Raw genomic sequence first — 6,265 nt, 5'->3', positions numbered from 1 at the left:
CAACTACTTTCATATCATGGGAACAGCCCCCTAGAGGCAAACAGTAGGTCAGTGGGAGAATCAGCTGGCCTGCCGGGGCCAGCCCAAGGTAAGAGGCAGGGCCAGGCCAAGGTAAGAGGCAGGGAGGATATAGTACAGGAAAGAACTTGACCTCTAAGCAAATTCTATGCTTTGAAAGTTACTGTTCCTTGTTTTATTTAGATTATCCTTAATAGCCAGTAAATGTTTTTCTTCTTGGTTGCTTTTTACTAACAAAACATTGTGAAATATTTTGCCCTTGATCTTATCAACTACTAATAAATCACTTATTTCATTAAATGCAGCAATGTCTAAATTAATTATACAATACCAGTGGGCTGAAAGACAATGCATGTTGAGGGATAATCAGTTTGCTTTTTCTTTTTTTTTTTTTTTTTTAAACCTGACTGCATAAGGCCTTGTGGGGGGTCACTTGTTCTTTTAGAGCTAATAGATTTAAAATTGTTTGTGGTTATTCCACTGACTCTCAGAGTTTGGGCATCAGCCTTGTACATAACATAAAGAGAGATTATAGAAGAGATTAGATATAGTTCCCTGTTTTATAATACTTTAAAACTGTTTAGTTGAACCCATTTATCAAAAACCCCCAAGAAGGACTTGCTGACATTGAGAAATGCTTTTCCATCATTTGTTTTAACTGTCATAATTCATGACATTCTCTGTGAATCCAGTTCTTAAAAATATTTTTTACCCTAAGAAATGCTGCTGTACCTTTTCAGTATTTCTCTTCCTTAGTTAATTTAGAGCCATGGAGTTCTGGGGTTTGTAACATCACACATTTGTACTTAGCCTTAAAGGGAGAGAATGAAAAATAGATGATCAAAGAGACTCATTTCCTTTCTCTAGAACAAATACAAGTTATGTAATGGTTCGCAGATACTGCATTTCAGTAAAAGCAAACTTGGATATGGTTTATACAGAGTTAGAGTGTGCACTTAATCTTCAGCGTCAAATGTAATGTTTTCCTTTTTGAGTCTCTGAGGTTGCCCTCTGTTCTCTAAGCACTTGTAGCTTGGATTTTTAAGAAATATTCTCACAATCCAGTATCTTTTGCTGAAGAAATTTGAAATCAGACAAGCGACTACAAATTCGAGTAGCCAACTCTCAGTTTGCTCTCTTATGATGAATATTCCAGACCATGCAATAATCTATTTCACACTGCTTTGTGCTGTAGTATTTCATGTTTTAATTGTCAAGTTAATGATGGTAATTTCATTTCAAGGAGTAGGTGCTCCTTGATGCTCTATTTGCTTCCTGTTCATTGTCCTGGTTTTAATGAACCGTTGAATGTTTATTAAATGTCTGATAAAGCACATTGGAGTGAATGTGAGCTTATGTTCCTTTCACAAGCTCATCATCTGTATATAACATTTTTGGTTTTTATAGTTTGGCTTTCACTTTATAATGAGCATCCATTTATATAATACGTTATATATACATCAGATATATATATCCATTTATATAATATGTATATTATAATATGTATATAATATGTATATATATCTGATACATATATATATATATCTGATATATAATACAGTCTGAGATTTCTTAGCTTTCTCCATACCCCTTTTGTAGTCAACTTCTTCTCGTGATTAGCTAGATTACTTTATGTTACAGTAAAGAGAAGAATAAAAATGACTACAGATTAGAAAAGCCATGAAACTATAAATTATGCCCAAAGCATATAATATTCCCTTAGGTTCCCTTATTTGTGGAACAAACTATGGCCTAGAAAAGGTACTTAAAAATGACGAAGAGCACAGAAAACTATTTGGAAAACTATACACCAAACTCTCATTATACTTGACCCTTGAATAGCCTCTGGGGGTCAGGGGTTCCAACCCCTATGCATTAAAAAATGCATGTATAACTTTTGACTTCCCCAAACCTAAACTATTAATAGCCTGTTGTTGACTGGAAGCCTTCCTGATAAGATAAATACACATTCTGTATGTTACATGTATTATATACTGTATTCTTACAATAAAGTACGATAGTGAAAGAATGTTTTTTATTTATTTTTTGTTTCTTTTGAAGATTGTATTTATTTATCCATGAGAGACAGAGAGAGAGAGAGAGAGAGAGAGAGAGAGAGAGAGAAAAACATAGGCAGAGGGAGAAGCAAGCTCCCTGAGGGGAGTCCGATGTGGGATTCCATCCCAGGATTCTGGGATCATGCCTTGAGCTGAAGGCAGACACTCAACCACTGAGCCACCCAGGCTTCCCTTGAAAAGAAACTGTTAAGAAAATCATAAAGAAGAGAAAATACCTTTGCGTGTACTGTACTTGTCAAAAAAATTTCACATGTGAGTGGACTTGTGCAGTTCAAACCTGTGTTGTTCAAGGGTCAACTGCATGTTGGTTATATCTGAGAAGTAGAAGTGAAGACAGAGGATAGGAAAATTCTTTATTTCTTTTATTTCCAAGTTCATAAGCCAATTTTGGGATGTAAAAAGGCATAATAATGTTATGGGTTCATAGTTCCAGAGGTAAAAATTCTAAGAATTTTGTATAGATCAGCATTCACATATTAGTTCACAGTAGTCAGAATGCTTGCTGACTGAATTTTCGGAATAAAAGAAAATTTTATAAATAATAATTATAATTCTATAACATTATTGAAAATTTATTATTGCTATACACTTGCAGGTGCTGTGCACTTATCCCACTTAATCCTCAAAGCAGCCCTACGAAAGAAAGAGGATTATATTCTCTTTCAGAATTGAAGAGATTGCTGCAGAGGGAAGTTTATAATCTCAGTCTGAGTACCTGACAAGTACTGGTTCAAACTTTGAGCTCCTTGGGTAGAATTCCAGAATGTACAGTCCTGAGTATTACTCTATTCTGTGGTTGTGCTTGGTTGGCCAGAAATCTCTTGTCTTCAGTCCTGAGGTTGAAAATTTCTGTAAAATGACTTGATTTTCATCTCTTGATTTTTTGAGTACAACTCAATTTTGCGTCCATGGAAGCATTTTCAGTGTGTAAAGTTCATGTCCAGGTATTTGTTCTTATTCCAGAAGACCACACATATAGGAAATTAGGTTGAATTTGTAATTATACCAACATCTTGGAAATTTGTTAATAAAATAAATATTTATCCTAATATTTTCCCCTAAGAGTATAGTTCATAGAAAACAATATTTGAGAACAGTTTTGTTTAGATGGGTTCTGGCCAATGTGCTTTTAGTTCAATGCAGTGTGCCCTGCAATCCTAAAAGGATCTCAGATGACCAGTAACAATTTACATTTGGTAATCTGCTACAGTGTGAAGATAGTGGAATACATTTTTGCCTGGGAAGCATTTGGGAAAATCAGTCAACTCCATGCAACTCAGGAAACATTACTTTTTAATTTAATATAAGACACTTGCTAGAATGTGGAAATCCCTACAAAAAGAACAGAAGGAATGAGAAGGAAATTGAAAAATTAATAGAATTACAATTTTGAGGCTTCATTAAACTCTCACTAAAATATACTTATTGGCATTTTTCTGGGTTAGGCTCTAACAGTACCTTTATTGATTTTAAGTTTATAGCATAATACTTAGAAATTATGACTGGAGGCAAAATAGTCATTGGATAAATTTACCTTTAAGAATGGCTAACCATATAAATTTAAATGTTTTTAAACTAAATTGAAATGGAAATGGGTGGGTAAAATGGGAATCAGATGAGATGCATGCATGAACTACAGTACTACAGTGTGGATTGCTTACTTAGACTAGTAAGTGTGGGAGTCTTACACAGCTTATGTAGTTACATGCAGTAACAACTGGAATAATAAACCTATTGAGTCTGTGGGTCCTTGAAAAAGCAAAAGGAAATAAAGTAATTACTGTGACTTATACATGAAGCAGTTAACAGAAGGCTCGTGATGATGTCTTTCTCTGATAGTACTTCACATTTTGGGAAAAACTGTCAATTATAGCAGTCGCTACAAGTGGCCATTATCGTAGTATGTTTTCAGTGATATGTTTCATCCAGCAGTGTGGGAATTATCAAAGGCTCATATTAAAGGGAAACATCTTAAGCATCACATTAGCTACTTAATTAATGCAACAGCTTTGAGTGATGATTAAATAGATGTCTGAATCAAGAATGTGTATTGTTAATAATTAAAGTAGCCATATTCTCCATCCTGACCATTCATGATTTAAAAGTCAGTTTATGGTTCTCCAGAGCAGTTGCTGAGGCAATGAATCTAGTCTGGGTCTTTTTGTTTTCACTGGGCATTTGCTTTTTAAATATCATAGCATTTGCAGCAGGGAGTGCTTCCTGTTGTAATATATGGAGAAAGTAATAGATGATTGCAGGATTAATGGCTAGAAATAATTAAAATGACACTACTAAGCTCTGTCCTTTCATGGAGAGAAGTCCAATTAAGCCATATCTCCTTTCCATTATCACCCTACTGCCAATTAAAATCTGATCTATTTTGTCAGTTTTATACAGACGAAGCTTTTAGTCTTTCATACACTCAAGAATTTACATTCTGGCAGGATTATAAAGGGCTCTGTCATTTAAATTTTATAGGTCTATAAAAGACTCCACTCAGACCTTCCTTTTCCCACTTCCCAAACTTCTCTCATTGTCACCAATATCAAAAAATGTCTTTTATTGTCACAGCAATGTGATGCTTGTTAATGTTTAACATTTCCATTTTCTCAGAATGCAATTATGTAAGAAAGATAAATTAAGAGTAGTTAAACAAAAAGTACATCGTATACTAATAAGAACACTAATTTATATATTCTTTATAGGCATCACAGTTTTGTGTGAGTCAAGTATGAGGCAGAGCTGCCTTTAGTCTGTATTCTTCAAGGCAGCAGTGAATGAGAAGGACATATTTATTCTTAGAGGCTGGTGTATTTGTTTGTTATCTAAAATAATGGTAGGACAGTTTTTAGGGGACTATGGATAGTAGAAAAAAACATGAAGGGAGAGAGCTCTTTTAGAATTGTAGATAGGCTTAATCTACCTGCAGAAAATTCGTGGCAGAGAAACACCCCAGCACGTTGGAATGAGGTATGTTCTGGAACTGAGCAGTTCTGAATTTGAATCTCCAGCTCTTATCTTACTAAATTAGGAGGCATTTGTCAGGTTATATATTTTCTCCAAGGATCAGTTTCCTCATTTTTGGTATGAAGGTGATAATATGCCATCAGAGGCTTTTGTGAAAAGAATAGACAATGCTTGGAAAGCACCTAGCACAGCAAGGAACAGATATCAGATATCTGGTAACTGGTAATTGTGGGGTTATGGTTGTCATTATGTAGTTCTATGTCTCTTTTTGCTTCTTGCCCTTATTGTTGTGCCCAAGATTGCGAATCCGAGAAACCGATGCAAACACACGAGGGTTTATTTACAAGCTCGAGCTTGGGTCCAAGTATACCCAACACAGCAGAGCAGGGACTTGGACCCTGAGGTGGGTTTCAGCTTAGTTTTTATAGGCTGGTCTAGGGGATCTTCAGAAGGGGTGGAGCAATTTCTCAAATTCTGTTTACATTTTGATATGGGGCTTTCAAGGGCATAGAGCTCTGTTCTTATTCTAATAGGGGCTTCCTGCCCTTGGCTTGGGCTCTGTTCTCATTCTAATAGGGGCTTTCTAGGACGTTAAGCTGCAAGCTGTTTTCTTCCTGTAACTGAAGTTCAGCTCTTATTCACAGGGGCCTGGGATGGCTGTACTTGTGATAACACTGAACTCAAAGTGGAATGGCCTTAATTTTCTCAGCCTCCACACTTATTCCTAGAAGAAGCAGAGTATGGGCTCTCAGAGAAACATTTCTACTGATAATTCATATCAAAATTTTAAGCTAATTACTAAGAAATCAATTGGAAGAATACTATACTTGATTTCAGCCTAAAGGTTGAGAAGTGATCAGCTGCTTGGAAGAATAAAGCATTTATGCAACCAAAGATAAACAGATATTCATATCTCTGTTCTCCTTGTCCACTGATCTCTTTTTCTCCCCAATTTATTGATGTATATAATAAAAAATTCACCGGAAGACAAAAGAAAATACAGTGCATCTCTTCATTCAACTCTAAAGAGAATTGTAGCAGACATGAAATCTACAAATGTGCCTTTAATATTTGAAAATGAACTATTTTAATCCTTGTGTTGATAATACAGATACAAATATTTGAAATTTTTCATAGGTTGGTGGTCTTGTTGTTGTTTGTTTTACTGTTGTTTTGCAAATGAAACCTTTTGTGCTTGACCA

Source organism: Vulpes vulpes, chromosome 12 (genome assembly GCF_048418805.1).
Source record: "Vulpes vulpes isolate BD-2025 chromosome 12, VulVul3, whole genome shotgun sequence".
Classification (NCBI taxonomy): Eukaryota; Metazoa; Chordata; class Mammalia; order Carnivora; family Canidae; genus Vulpes; species Vulpes vulpes.
This window is presented reverse-complemented; position numbering follows the sequence as displayed.